Source organism: Tursiops truncatus, chromosome 16 (assembly GCF_011762595.2).
Source record: "Tursiops truncatus isolate mTurTru1 chromosome 16, mTurTru1.mat.Y, whole genome shotgun sequence".
NCBI lineage: Eukaryota > Metazoa > Chordata > Mammalia > Artiodactyla > Delphinidae > Tursiops > Tursiops truncatus.
This window is the reverse complement of record NC_047049.1, coordinates 31450658-31466403: the sequence shown is the minus strand read 5'-3', so window position 1 is coordinate 31466403 and position 15746 is coordinate 31450658. Positions and strand designations below refer to the sequence as shown.

The 15746-nt window shown below is 42.9% G+C and overlaps 1 protein-coding gene across 3 annotated transcripts in view; it reads left to right on the top strand.

Moving 5' to 3' along the window:
* ENTPD1 (ectonucleoside triphosphate diphosphohydrolase 1) overlaps positions 1-15746 on the top strand; it is an 84687-nt gene that overhangs the window by 1491 nt on the left and 67450 nt on the right. The window lies entirely within an intron of this gene.

Genomic DNA, 15746 nt, shown 5'->3' with positions numbered 1-15746 from the left:
GTTATTATTGACTTTTACAAAAGGGAGAGACTGAAGCCAGGAGGGGTTAGATGGCAGGAATCACACAGCTCGTTTTCAAAAGTCCAAAGCAGACTAGAAATCCCCTGCCTCTGGTTTCCCTTCTAACCTGCAGATTGAGCTGAGTCATCTCTGAACTTCTGTCCCCACCCCCAGACACTTTCAGTTCCTCAAGGGACTTGGGGAACTTCTTTCCTCCCTTCCAGATTGTTTCAAGACACTTGCCTCTGCCTTGAAGGCTGATTTGGCCCTCTCCTCCTCCTTTAGTCTGGAACCAAGCTGCTCAAGTTTGAATCCCAGCTCCACCCTGTCCTGTGAGCCTCAGTCTCCTCATCTTTAAAATGAAGAGAATAATGTTATCTACCTCACAGGGTTGTTGTAAGGACTAAATGAGGGATTCATGCAGGGTTCTCAGAACAGGGCCTGATGTATATAATATGTGCTCAATAAATGTTAGCTGTGGCAATCACTCCTTCAAGCCTCATCTTGATTGTTAGTCCCTCCTTTAAGCCTTATAGTAGCCTTATATTGGATGTTTCCGCAATACCTCACCACTTACACCTAAGGTGGCACTTGTCATATTTGTCCACACTCCTGCCTTCTGCATTGCTTCCCAACCTTCCCCTGACTATAATTTCTTTATTTACCTTTGGATCTGCAGTGTCTAGCACAGTGTTTAACACATAATGGGCACTCAATAAATATTTAGTAAGCTAAGTAATACTATCTTAGTTGATGTTCATCCAAGCGTCAGTAGGCTGGTTTAAAAGGGGACCTTTGAGTTTGCAGTGGAGTCCTGCTGGTACAAACAGCTCTTTCGTGCAATATGTAAAGACATCCCTCTAAGTGAATACACTGAAAAACAAAATGCATTTCTTCTGGGTGGGTGACCTTCAGAGCTGATGTGACTCTATGCTAGGGCACCCCATTTGGCCCGTCCAGTTCTGGCTGAACTTCAGCCCCCAGTCCCCTTTCAGCTGAGAACCAAACTGCAGATTTCAGATGCCTCGCAGCACAACTTCACTATCTCTGAACAGAACATCTGGTTCCAGAAATAGTGTCCCGCCAGCCCAATTTTATAGCGACCAATCTTGTAGTCTGAGACAACATACTCTGGTAATAGAAGAAAAACAAACACCACAGAGGTTGGCCCTGGATAACATCATAAAGTACATTAAATTTGTTTCAGCACCCTCCCTTTCCTTTTCTTGGCGTACCTTCAAACCCGTTTGACAAATATTATTGTGTCTTCCATTTGTAAGTCCCTGTGCCAGATGTGTGGGATATAAACAGTTTGCTCACAGTCTAGTAAGGGAGGCAGACATATATACAACCAACTCTAATTGAAGCCAGACTGTGAAGTGCTAACAATCATAGCTAACATTGGTTTTTTATTACGTGCAAGGCACTGTAATTTTTATACATACATCTGGCATTGTCTCATGTCATCTTCCCAAAAAAACCTATGATAGAGATTTCTGCATCTTACAGCTGTGGAGGGAAGTTACTTGGCCAACATCATCCAGATAGTAATAGGCAAAGGGGGGAATTTAGACCAATATAGTTAGGCTGCAAAGCATGGGTTCCTAATAGATAAGTTCTCCTACCTCCCTAAGAGCCATAATAGAAGTTTAAGGAAAATCCCATGAGAAACAGAACAGGGATTGATGATTTGGGGGAAAACTTCTCAAAGATGTGGAATGCTTCAGTTGGACCTAGAAAGATGAGTAGAGTCTGGTGCCCACAATAAGCCCTTCCACATCCCAGCAGTGCTTAAAGACCTTTCTCTTTTACCAAAACTGCAGCCTAGATTTAAGAATAAAAAGCTTTTTTCACTTTTTTCCAGGTTCCAAGTAGGGAACCTATTTACGTGTTCATCCTGGAGATTTGCAGGCAGAAGTCCAAAGTTTAGCCTTGATTATGAGTTTGGGATTACCAGTCCTGTAATCTAATAAACCTTTACAAAGTCAACAGGTGCATATTAAATGATTTCTTTAATCATGATTGTCTTGCATGGTCATTGGGCACATGTGGTAAACAGTTTTTTACAAATGGCAGTGATTGGTCTTGCTTTTACTTGGCCAAACCGTATTTTAAGAGTATTTTCTCCCTTGTGTTGTCTTTATGGTTGCTTCTGCACTCCATAACCAGTGGTTGTGCCGAAGGGCATTACTGTTTAATTCCACCTGCCTATGCAGAGTGAAGGTGAGGACTGGGGCACATCCCATCGGGTCTGTTCCTTGTGAGCTCCATTCCCTGAAAAAGTTTGGAGGGAGGCCAAAGTTGAGGGCAGCCCTTGTGGTGAAGAATCATCAAACCTCTTGAAGGTTTGATGGAAGTGCAGATGAGCAGAGGCACTGCCTTTGTCTTGGTGAACGTGTGTGTGTTCGGAGGCAGTATTTCTTAAACTTCGATATGCATGTGCATCATTGGGGATCTTGTTAAAATGCAGATTCTGATCCCGCAGCTCTGGAGTGGGGTCTGAGATTGTGCATTTCTAGCAAGCTCCCAGGTGTTAGTAATGCTGCCCCTACATAGGCCACACTTCGACTAGCCATGTCATAGTGTCATTGCAAGCCGTAGTGTCAGGGCTTATTTTGGTACCAAACAACCAAGCCCTCCCTTCCCCAGTGCTCCCTGCCCCGCCCCCTCCTCTGAAGCTACCACTTTGAGTCACTGATCAGTTATGTCATTGCAGGATGATGGGAAACCTAATTCATGCATTCCTTTGTTCTTTCAGTAAACATATGTCCTAGAATTTTGCCATACAAGAAACAAATCTGAATCTTTATCACATACAATCTGTAATTGCACATAAAGGCCCTGTGTTGGATTTCCTAAACATCTCCCAGCTTTTCTCTGCGGCTCCAAGATTCCTTATGCTGCTTTCATTCCCTTCCTCCAACCTGAGAAGTACTGGAACAGAACATTTGGTTGCCCCAGAACCCTTTGCTGGGTGTTTGGAGTGCCCGAGAGCTGGGGCTAGCAAGGATTCAGGACTCTGAGACTGGGAGCAGCGTGCCAGGGGGGCACTGTCTGCACTACAGAAGTGAGGTGAGAATGATCCCAGACGCAAAGGAGGATAGTGAATGCAGAGAGGACCGATAGGATTTCTTTGGTTTTGGAAAACTGAGGGAATCATAAGGTAAAAAGAAGTCGTTGGAGTAGAGAAGGCAAGAGGGAGTTTGCCTAACATACTTCCATCCCACAGTTTTTGTGCTAGAGTATCAAAATGAATTTAGAGACCCAGGAACAATGGCAGTACATGCCCTACGTAAAAAGGTGTTTCCTGGGCTTCCCTGGTGGCGCAGTGGTTGAGAGTCCGCCTGCTGATGCAGGGGACGCAGGTTCGTGCCCCAGTCCGCGAGGATCCCGCATGCCACGGAGCGGCTAGGCCCGTGAGCCGTGGCTGCTGAGGCTGCGCGTCCGGAGCCTGTGCTCCACAACAGGAGAGACCACAACAGTGAGAGGCCCACGTAACACACACACACACACACAAAAGGTGTTTCCTTCTGATCCATAAGGAGGATGTGGACAATTTCTTTCTGTCTGTGAAGATATAAGTAATATGGCATATACTCATAAAAGAAGACATGAAATATGGATTAGAGGAGAAAGAAAAACAATCGCTCATGACAATATTTTGGTGTGTTTCCTTGTAGTTCCTTTTTCTATGCCTGGGTTGTTTCTCTTTTTTAGCACTTATTTGACTACAACCTTGAAAAATTACGAGGTGACATTGTGATTGTTAGGCTATACATACAGTTTTAAAGCCTGACTTTCAGTGTAGCAGTGAAGCACAAGTATTTTCCACCTTATAGCATAGTCTTCGTTAGCATAATTTTTATAGTCACATAGTTTTTTTTAAGTGTCCCTGTTATTGAACATTTAGGTTGTTCCCATTTCCAATAAACATCTTTGTGAGTGAAGTTTTTCCATATGTAGGGATGCATGCTGAGGATAGAATCTCAGAAGTAGAATTATTGGATTAAAATTTGTAAATGTTTTTTAAAGTTCTTGATTACTATTAACAAGTTGCTTTACCAAAGGATGGACCCTTCATGCTCCCACGAGGAGTTCCTGTTTTGCTGCATCCCTGACAACTTAGGTGTTTTGTTTTGTTTTTTTCTTTAAATAATCATGTCCACTTTTATGTTGTTTTAGTTTGTTTAATTACTGGTGAATTTGACATTTTTCACATAATGTGCTTCTTCTTTTGTATACTGTTTACATCCGTTGCCTGTTTATTACTTATTGGATTTTATGTTTTAAATTAATTTATGTGAGCTCTTGATAAAATAAAGATATTCAGGTTTTTCTACTATATTTGCAACAGTTTTTCCAAAACCTTAGTGTTTTTATACAGAGACTTACAGCTATGAATAGATCCAATACATTTTTATCTGTGGTGTTATATTTTCAAAAAAGTTTGATATTACATTTATTGTCTCTTTAACCCAGGATAATTTTTTGAAAGTTCCAGGTAATTGTCATTTTTGTTTAAACCATTAATTTTTCATTTTATTTCACAATGATTAGAGAATATGGCTTTAGTATTTCTGAGGTTTCTTTATGCCTAAGCATGTAGTGAATTTTTATAAATGTGAACACTTGTGAATAAGATATATTCTGTTTTTAAGATATAAAATTGGATATTTGTAAATCTATCCAGTCATTTCAAGTATATGGTAATCCCTCCTCAACCATAATATTCTCCTATGTGAAATTGTAGTACATCTGCATTTACTTTTGTATACTTTTATTGTTACCTATGAGAATTTTAATTCCAGGAAAAAGAATGAGCTGTGAATAACTTTTTATTGTGGCTTATTAGAAAAGGGTGGGGGGCAGTGATAGAGAGTTGGGACTATAAAAGGAAGTAAAATAGATGCGGAGAAGGAGTAAGTCAATAAAGTCTTGAGAAAGATGAAAGAAGATGAGATAAAGTTCTCAGCATCTTAGGCAGCTGAACCTTGTATGGCTATATAACTTTAGGAAGTATTGTAGTATGGTGTGAGTGAAAATTACCAAGTCTTTCCCTCCCAAATAATCATGGCAGGCCCCAGGAGGCCAGAGCCAGGAGGTGGGTCTGGTTGGCAGGATATAGGAGGTGAGGGTCAGAATCTCTGAACTATAAAATTGAAACAGTATTGCTCAAGTGGATAAAGACTCAGACATATGCACAAAAGACATCTGAAGCAGTGTGTCATCAGCAAAATAACTTTTTAGGCACTGAACTGAAAAGGCAGGGTAGGGAGGACTCGAAAAGTTTCCAGTGAACAAAGGTTGGTAAATAGAAAGTAATAGTGCAGTACTCATATTTTCTAATTTAAGCTGTGTGAAATGTTCTTGATACCATCTTTTGCTTAATGTCTTCTTTTTTATTGCTTTATTTTGGTGTACTTACAAATAATCGTTAGGGCTTTTTCGTAGATTTATTTTCTTTTTCTTCGTTTTTGGTTGATATAGTAACAGTGGTAGCCTGCAAAGATTACAGCTCTGAATCCCCAGAATTTATGAATGTTACCTTATACGGAAAGAGTCTTTGCAGATGTGATTAAATTAAGGAATTTAAACTGGGGAGATCCTGGATAATCACAGATGGTCTTATAAGAGGGAGGAGGAGGGAGACCTGACACAGAAGAAGGCAAGGCAACCACTGTAGCAAGATGCTGTGCTACTGGCTTTGAATATGGAGGAGAGGTCCACAAGCCAAGGAATGTGGAATGCGGAATGCATGGAATGCCATCAAGCAGCTGGAAAAGGAAGAGTAGCCCTGCCCACACCTTGATTTCAGTCCAGTGAAATTGATTTCAGACTTTGAACTTGGAACTTCAGAACTGTAAGAGTAAATGTGTATTGTTTTAAGCCAATGGGTTTGTGGTAATTTGTTATGGCAGCTGTAGGAAACTAACAGAGTAAGTGTTCAATACATGGAAGTGGTGATGGTTTAGTTAGTTAATCTACAGGTTTGTAGTGTGTATTGAGCCACGTGTTGTTCCAGTCAACTTACAGATGTTAACTCAGTTCTCAAACAACTGTTTGAAGTTGATACTGTCCCTGTCTTACAAATGAGAAACCAAGGAATGAGTAGTTAAGTGACCTACCTAAAGTCTCTCAATTGGTAAGTGCTGAGGTTGAGATTTGAACCCATAGTTGTTGATCTTACTATTATTTTGAGATATAATTCACATACCATATAATTAACCTGCTTAAAGTTTACAATTCATTGTTTTTAAACATAGTCACAGAATCGTGCGGCCATCACTACAATCAATTTTAGAACATTTTATCACCACAAGAGGAAAACCTGTACCCGTTAGCATGAATTTAATTAACTTTAATATAGTTCTTTTCTCACTATGACTTGCCCCATTTTTGAGTTCTTAATTTTTGTTCCTGTCAAAATGATCTGGTGCATATGAAAGTAATTTTTTAGAAAGGGCATCAGCGTGGTAAGAGAGTGACAACTTGTCTAAATATAGATAGCTTATCCCCCTCAAGTAATTGGAAATATGCTCGCATTGTCTTGAGAAGTTTGATGCTGTGAAGTACTTTGAGGACACTTTTTCAGCCTGAACATTTTTCTGTTCTCTATTCCTGACATTTTCACAGTGAGACAACTGAGTATAGACTTCCTTTCATTGATTTTGCTTAGAATGTGGTAAACCCTTTTGATTTCCAAATTCAGGACTTCTTTAGGGGCAAGAAGGATTTCTCTTTTCATAACTTTAATCAGTGCTCCTACTCTGTTTGCTTGCTTTTCTTCTTCAGGGACTTATTATTTGGATCTCTTATCTCTGAACTTACTCCATCCGTTTATCTCTCCCTTTCTTCCCTCCCTCCCTCTCTCTCTCTCTCTCTCTCTCTCTCTGTCTCACTCTTTCTTTCCCTCTCTCTCTCCTTTCTTCCTTCTTTCTTTCCTTTCCTTTCTTTATTTTCCTTTGTATTCTGACAATATTTTCCTAATATTCTCTACATCACTGATTCAGTTTTCCTTAATTATTTGTAGTATAAACTTTCATTCAGCTGCAGTATTTTTAGTTTCCATGAAATCTTTTATCCTAATCTGTTCTCTTCTCAGACCAACATCCTCTTATATCTAACCAAAAAATAAATAAAGATTTCCCTCTCTTTCCTGCATCGTATCTATTTTGGAAGCAAGCTTTTCCTCTACCATTCTTTCTACTTATTGCAAAATTTATTTAATCTAAGGCCTTATCCTTGAAAGAAAAGAGATACCTTCTGTAGGGGTGCACAAATGAATGTTATGTGTTTTTCATCTTATTCTAAAAAGAATTTAAGGAAGCACTAGGGGAGATTCATCCCAGTTCACTGTTAGAGATGGGGAATGCCTGGTCTACCCTTTGCTCCCTTAGATTCCGTTGGGATCCTAGAATAATGCAATCACCAAATGCAACATCCCCTTCTATGTGTGGGAAGACATCTCAGTCCTCTACCCAAGAAAGCTCACTGGGATCCAGGAAAGAAGGCAACAGTCCTGTTGCCATAGAGTCATGTTTCAGAGGATAGAGAGGCTAGGGCTCTCAGGATTCTGTCAGTATTTTTGTCCAGAGACATAAAGGCATTCAGGAAGGACCCTTCTCTGGGCCCATTTTCTTGCCTTTGCCCCTTTCCCACTGAGAGCAAACCTTCATTAAACTGCGGAGTGAGCTCCTGCGCCACTGCTTAGCACCTTGCCCAAGTAATGTCTTTGGTTGGAGATCAGTTCTAAGTCTCTTTATACTCATGGTAGAGTGAGCTTATCAGTTCACAGAGGCAAAAATAAACACACAAACAAGCAAAACAAAGCAAGACAAAACAACAAACCCGGGACTTCCCAAAGTGTTTCCTGTGCCCCTCCTGTCACACCATGCTTCTCTTCTCCCACAGTGCGCTTTTGTTGATCCCAAGTTAATGAGTGTTAGGTGGGCCAGCTGAGGCCTCTGCTTACTTGCCTCCCTCATGCTGCCTTGTCTCAGAAGAGGTGATGCTGGCCATTAGTGTCATTTCTTAATGCTGATGCACTGACGTTTCATTTGAGGAAAAAATATCATTTCTTTTAGGATACAGATATAGATTTTCACAAGAATGTGGGACAGTGTGGCAAAGTATTTTCACTTATGCTGTCATCATACTTAGTGGTCCTAAGACTTGGCTCTGTGAGATCACTCGGGCAGGAATGAACCAAGAAGTTGGTGAGCAATGGGAAGAAACTAGTATTGGGCTTTTGCAATAGTCCAGTGGGTGAGAGATGATGGGGACCTGCACTAAGGCATTGATGGTGGGTGGGTGGGGGAGAGGGATGGATGAGAGGAGCTGGATTTAAACAATATTTATGAGGTAGAGTTTGAGGTAGAGGGCTAGGTGGTTTGTTGGGAAGGAAGGAGGAGGAGATGTTAAGATTTATTCTCAAGTTTAGCTTTAGATGATTGGATTAATATTTATGAATAAGACTGGGAATAAGGGAGGGAGAGTGGATTTGGCAGGGGAGGAGGGAGATAATAAGTTTATCCTGGCACATGCTAAATAAGAGATGCTTATAAGATATCAAGGCAGAGATATTCTGTTGGTTGCTGGAAATGTGGATGTAGAGCTTGGAGAGGTCTGGCCAAAATCAAGAGATAATGGGAGTTAGAGTTGGAGCATGGAGTCAATAGTTGAAAATATGAGCATTTAAAGTATGAGTTACCCTGGAAAGTATAGGGGATGATTGTTATACAGCAGAAACTAACACAACATTGTAAATCAATTATACTCCAATAAAGATGTTAAAAAATAAAACAACAATTATACTAAAAACAAAAAAAGAAAAGAAAGTATAGGGAATGAAAACAGAAGAGATAAAGAATGGAACCCAAGGAAACACCAACAATAAAGGGATGGGAAAAGAAATGCCTTAAGAAGAGAGATTCAGAAAGAAAACCTAAAAAGGTAAGAGAAAGCCAAGGAGAGTCTGAACCCAGTAGCCAAGGGAGAGTGTGGTTTTTTTTTTGTTTTTTTTTTTTCTTCTTTTTTTGCGGTACGCGGGCCTCTCACTGTTGTGGCCTCTCCCGTTGCGGAGCACAGGCTCAGGACGCGCAGGCTCAGCGGCCATGGCTCACGGGCCCAGCCACTCCGCGGCATGTGGGATCTTCCCGGACCGGGGCACGAACCCATTTCCCCTGCACCGACAGGCGGACTCCCAACCACTGGGCCACCAGGGAAGCCCGGGAGAGTGTGTTTTGAGACCAAAGTTTCTAGAAGAAGTGCCAAAGCTGCAGATTAGACAAGAAGGAGAATGAGAAGAGGTATCGTATTTTCTATTCTTCGAGCACCTCCCACCCCTGCCCCACAGTGTAATGTTTTTGGGAATTGGGATGCACTTTATAATATTTCCTACCCACAGACCCTTAATCCCTCCAGCAAAAACCCTTAAAACTCTAATGGTACATTTTATAGTGGGAGAGATGTGGTGATTGGGTTTGAGAATTTGGAGCTTATAAATATCCTTGGTGAAAACAGACTTAGTAGAATATTAAGAGGTTAAACAGCAGAAGTTAGCAGAAAGTAGGAACAATGAGCTTATTAGATAACTCAAGAAGTGAGGTGATGGAGGGAAAGAGAGAGCTGACGTGAGGGATGAGTTGGATCAAGGGAAGAATGTTGCAGACTAGAGTGGACTTGATGATGTTTGAAGGATAAGAGCCAACAGGGGGGATTCCCTGGCGGTCCAGTGGTTCAGGACTCTGTGCTTTCACCGCCAGACCCAGGTTCAATCCCTGGTCAGGAAACTTAAGATCCTGCAAGCTGCGCAGTGCGGCCAAAAAAACCCCAAAAGAGCCAATGGAAGGGAGATGGACTCATTCATTAACAAATATTTATTGAGCAAAGAGTATATGTCAAGCACTGTTCTAGGCACTGAGGATACAGTGGAAAGCAAAACAAAATCCTTAACTTCACAGGGTTTATGTTCTGGGTGGAAGGGTGGGGTGAGGGCAGACAGGTAATCATCAAAAAAAAAAAAAGTAAGACGTATGGTATGTTAGTGATAAGTACTAAGAAAAAATCAAAGCAGGAAAGGGGGTTGAGAAGTATTGGGAGGTTACAATTTTACATAGGGTGGTAAAATAGAAGGTGATTGGGAAGAAAGACCTTAAAGAGGTAAAGCAGGCCAGCATGTGGCACTCTCTGGGAAGAATGTTCCAGGTGGCGAGGCCAGCAAATACAAAGTCCTGCAGAGAAATTAAGTGTTTAAGGAAGAGCAAAGAAGCCAGTGTGGCTGAGTTGAAGAGAGGTGACAAGGAGGTGAGAGCTGAGGGACTTCCCTGGCGGTCCAGTGGTTAAGGCTCCATGCTTCAAATGCAGGGGGTGTGGGTTCGATTCCTGGTCAGGAAATAAGATCCCACATGCTGTGCGGCCAAAAAAAAAGGGAAAAAAAATGCAGGAGGTGAGAGCTGAGAGGTGAATTTGAACTAAACCGACTGTCTAGGGTCTTGCAGGCCATTGTTAACCTTTGGCTTTCCTTATAGTGAAATGGGAAACCACTGTGGGTTTTGAGCAGAGTAGTGACTGGATCCAGTTCACATTTTGATAGGCTCCCCGTGGCTACTATGTGGAGAATAAACGGAAAGGGGGCAAGGGTAGAAGAGAGAGATCAGTTGGGAAACTACTTCAATAATACCAGTAAGAAATGATTGTGTCTAGTCCTAGGTGGTAGCAGTAGAAGTTGTGAGAAGTGATTGGATTTTTAAAGATAGAGGTAGAGTTGATTTACGATATTATATTACTTTTGAGTATATAGCACAGTGATTCAAAATTTTTATAGATTATACTCTATTTAAAGTTATTATAAAATATGGGCTATATTCCCTGTGCTGTACAATATATCCTTGTAGCTTATTTATTTTATACGTAGTAGTTTGTATCTCTTAATGCCCTGCCCCTATCTTGCTCCTCCCCCTTCCCTCTCCCCACTGGTAACCACTAGTTTTTTCTCTATGTCTGTGAGTCTGTTTCTGTTTTGTTACATTCATTCATTTGTTTTATTTTTTAGATTCCACATATAAGTGATAACATACGGTATTTGTCTTTCTCTGTCTGACTTATTTCACTAAGCATAATACCCATCTATGTTGTTACAAATGGCAAAATTTCATTCTTTTTTATGGCTGAGTAGTATTCCATTGTATATATATACCACATGTTCTTTATCCATTCATCTGTTGATGGACACTTAGGTTGCTTCCATATCTTGACTGTTGTAAATAATGCTGCTGTGACCAATGGGGGTGCATGTATCTTTTTCTTGAATTTGTGTTTTTGTTTTCTTTGGATATATACACAGGAGTGGAATTGCTGGATCATATGGTAGTTCTATTTTTAGTTTTTTGAGGAACCTTCATATTGTTCTGTAGTGGCTGCACCAACTTATATTCCCAACAACACTGTACAAGGGTTCCTTTTCTCCACATCCTCGCCAACATTTGTTAGTTGTGTTCTTTTTGATGATAGCCATTCTAACAGGTGTGAGGTAGTATCTTGTTGTGGTTTTGATTTGCATTTCTCTGATGATTAACAATGTTGAGCATGATTACTATTTTTGACAACATATTTTACATATTTCTCTTTTGTGTATCCCTTAACTGCTTATTGCAGATATAGATGATTTTACCACTTTTGTCTTAGAACTTTTCTACTAGCTTTGTATGTGGTTGACTTACTACCTTTACTGTATATTTGCCTTTACTGATGAGCTTTTTCCTTTTGTAATTTTCATGTCTTTAGTTGTGGCCTTTTCTTCTGTCTTAGAGAAGTCCCTTTAACATTTCTTGTAAAACTGGTTTGGTGGCCCTGAACTCTTAGTTTTTGCTTGTCTATGAAACTTTTGATCTCTCCATTAAATCTGAGCAAAAGCCTTGCTGAGTAGAGTATTCTTGGTTGTAAGTTTTTCCCTTTCATTACTTTAAATATATTGTGCCACTGTCTTCTGGCCTGCAGAGTTTCTGCTGAAAAGTCAGCTGATTATGCTTGATATAATCTTAGAGGTCTCTTAAACTTTCCTCATTTCTTTTTATTCCTTTTTCTGTTTAGCATCAGTGATTTCCTCTACTCTGTCTTCTGGTTCGCTGATCCATTCCTCTATATCATTTAGTCTGTTGTTGATTCCTTGTAGTGTATTTTTCATTTCAGTTATTGTATTCTTCATCTCTGTTTGGTTCTTATTTTTATTTTCTCTCTGTTAAAAACTTCTAACTTCTCACTCTGTTCATCCATTCTTCTCCTGAGTTCTTTGATCTTTATAATCATTACCTTGAATTCTTTATTGGATAGGTTGCCTATCTCCACTTCACTTAGTTTTTCTTCTGGGATTTTATCTTGTTTCTTCCTTTGGAACATGTTCCTCTGTCACCTCATTTTGCCTAAGTTGCTGTTTTTATTTCTATGTTTCTGGCAGGTTGGTTATATTTCCCAACCTTAGAGAAGTGACCTTTTGTAGCAGATGTCCTATGAGTCCCAGCAGCACACTCCCCTCTGGTCACCAAAGCTATATGCTCTAGGGGTGCTCCCATGTGGGCTGAGTCCTTCTGTTGCGGCAGGCTGACTGCTGTGGATGGTCTGGTAGGTGTGGCTGGCCCCCAGTCTGTTTGGTTGCCAGGTCCTGCCTTGTGTGGGGGCTGCTAGCTGCTGGTTGCTGGGGTTGGGTCACGAGGCAGCTGCCTGAAGAACCCCAGGGGTCTCAAGGCTAGCGCTGGCTCACTGGTGGGCAGAGCCAGGTTCTGGGGTGGTGGTTGTGGCGTCAGGGTTCCCTAATCTAGTGTTGGCCTGGTGGTGGGTGGAGCTTGTTCTTGACATGGCTAGCTGTGGGTTCTGGGGTGCCCTAAAGCTGGTGCTGGCCTGCTGGTGAGTAGAGCTGAACCTGGGGCAGCTGGCTGAGTAATTCAAGGTATCTCAGAGCTGGTGTTGATCTGATGGTGGGTGGGGCTAGAGCCCAGGGGATCCCAGGGATAATGTTGGCCCACTGGTGGGTGGACCCATGTCTCAAGGTCTCTGGCTACAGGGCCCTGGGGGTCCTGAAGCTGGTGTCAGCCTGCTCGTGGGTGGGGCTGGATCTCAGGGAGTCCCAGGGCTGCTGCTGGCCCACTGGTGGGCAGAGCCGGGTCCTAGAGTCTCTGGCTCCAGAGCCCAGGGGTCCAAGCACAGGTGTTGGACTGCTGGTGGGTGGGGCCAGTTCCTGGCACAGCTGGCTGCACGGTCTGGGATGTACTGGAGTTTGTGTTGGCCTGCTGGTAAGTGAGGCCCCATCTCAGTGTGGCTGGCTGAGGGGCTCAACTTGCCTCAGAGCTGGTGTTGATCTGCTGGTGGGCAGAGCTGGGGCCCAGTAGGTCCTGGGGTTGGTGCCTACCTGCTGGTGGTGGGCTGGGTCCTTCCATGGCAGGATGCAGGGCTGCGGTTGTCCTGGGGCTGGTGTCTGCCCGCTGGTGGGTGGGGCCAGGGCCCGGGGTGTCCTGGGGCTGGTGCCTGCACACTGGTGTGTGAGGCTAGGTTCTGGGCCCTCTGTGGACAGGGCTGTGTCCAGGGATGGCTCTGGGCTCAGGGAATCTTAAGGCAGCCTGCCTGCTGTGGGTGGGGCTGTGTCCCGGCCTGGCTAGTTGCTTGGCCCGAGGCATCCCAGTACTGGTGCTTACTGGCTGGTGAGCGGGGCTGGGGCTAGGTCCCAAGACTAATAAGGTAAAGAGAGGATTCCAAAATGGAGCTTGCTAGCACCTGTGTCCACACAGTAGAACGAGCTCCAAAAAATGCCTGCTGCCAGTGCCTGTGCCCCCAGGGTGAGCTCCAGTTGCCTCCTGCCTCTCTGGGAGACTCTCCAAGATCATCAGGTGGGTCTGAGCCAGGTTCCTTTCAGATGACTGCTTCTGCCCTGGTTCCTGGAGCATGTGAGATTTTGTGTGAGCCCTTTAAGAATGGAGTCTCCGTTTCCCATAGCTCTCTGGGTCTCCCAAAAGTATGTCCCATTGGCCTTCAAAGCCAAACGTTCTGGGGACTCGACTTCCTTGTGCAGGACCCTAGGGCTGAGGTGCCCCATGTGGGGCTCAGATCCTCGCTTTTTGGGGAGAACCTCTGCAATTGTAATTATTCTTTCCTTTGGGGGGTCACCCACCTGGGGATATGGGTCTTGACTGTACTGTGCCTCTGCCCCTCCTGCCCATCTCATTGTAGTTCCTTCTTTATATCTTTTCTGGTAGGTTCTGGTCTTTCTCATCAATAGTTGCTCTGTAAATAGTTGTAATTTTGGTGTGCCTATGAGAAGATATAAGCTTCCTACTCCACCCTCTTAGGAACTCTCCCAAGAAGTGATTGGATTTTGAAGGCAGAGCCAATAGTATTTCCTGACTGGATCCGGATGGAAAACAAAGAGAGAAGGAAATTTGTTTCCAAGGTTTTGGGCCTTCCCAAAACGAGAAGGATGGAGTGGCCTTGAGCTGAAGTGGAAAGCTGAAGTAGGAGGAACATGTTTGAGTGGGAAGCTCAGGATCTCAGTTTTGGATGTTTTAAGTTTGAGATGCCTTTGATAAGAAATGCCTGTTTGGGGATTTCCCTGGTGGTCCAGTGGTTAAGACTCCCCACTTCCACTGCAGGGGGCGCAGATTCGATCCCTGGTCAGGGAACTAAGATCCTGCATGCTGCGCAGCGTGGCCAAAAGAAAAAGAAAAAAAGAAAAGAAGTGCCTATTTGACATGGAGATTTTGAATTAAGCAGATGAATATACAAGTCTGGAGTTCAGGGGAGAAGACTGTGCTGGAGATACAAATTTGGGTCATTAGGTGGTGTTTAAACTCAGTGAGACTGGACTTAAATGCAACGAGACTCGATGAGAGCACCAAAGGAGTGAATGTAGCTAGAAAAGAAATTCCAAGGACTGAGCCTTGGGATGCTACAAATTTAATGGTTGGGGACAAGAGGAGAAATCATCCAACAAGACTGAGAAAGAGTGTGTGTGTGTGTGTGTGTGTGTGTGTGTGTGCGTGTGTGTGTGTGTTGGGGTGGGAGGAGGGGATAAACTAGGAGAGTATGTTGTCCTGAGATCCAAGTAAAGAAAGTGTTAAGAGGAGGAAGTGGTTGGCTGGATCTAATGCTGCTCATGGGTCAAATAAGGTGAAACTGAGAATTGACCATTGCATTTAGCACAGTGGAGGTCCATGGTGATCTCGGTAAGAGCCTGTTTGGTGGAGTGCTGGGAGCAAAATTCTCACTGGAGTTCATCCTACTGCTTCTCCTCTCCCCCTCCTTCCTCCCTGAACTAAGGAGAAATCAGTGGTACCTGAAGAACATGGTTGAGTGTGAGGGAGGCATGGTTCCTCAAAGGAAATTCAGAGTCCTAGTACCAGAAGAAGGGGAAATGGATTCTTGGCAGACAATACAGCAAATGTTCACTTTAGCTAGAAATAGCCTGTTCCTGTCCTGTGTATCCTATTTACAGTCTCTAGCATCAGTTCTCTGTAAAGATTTTTAGGAATGGAAACTTTTATAGGAAGGCATAACCCCTGGTGCTGATAGACCATCCAGATTGCAGACATTTTCTCTGAAAGAAAAGCCAGAGGCCCTACAGGGCTAGGAAGTGTGTTCTTTTACAAATGTGTCTTTCTCAGTGAGCTCACTCCAGGATTCAGACTGTGAAGATAGCCCAAACCCCAGGCTCCTAGTCACTGTTACACTTTCCAGAACTGCCTTATGGTTTCATGTGGTAT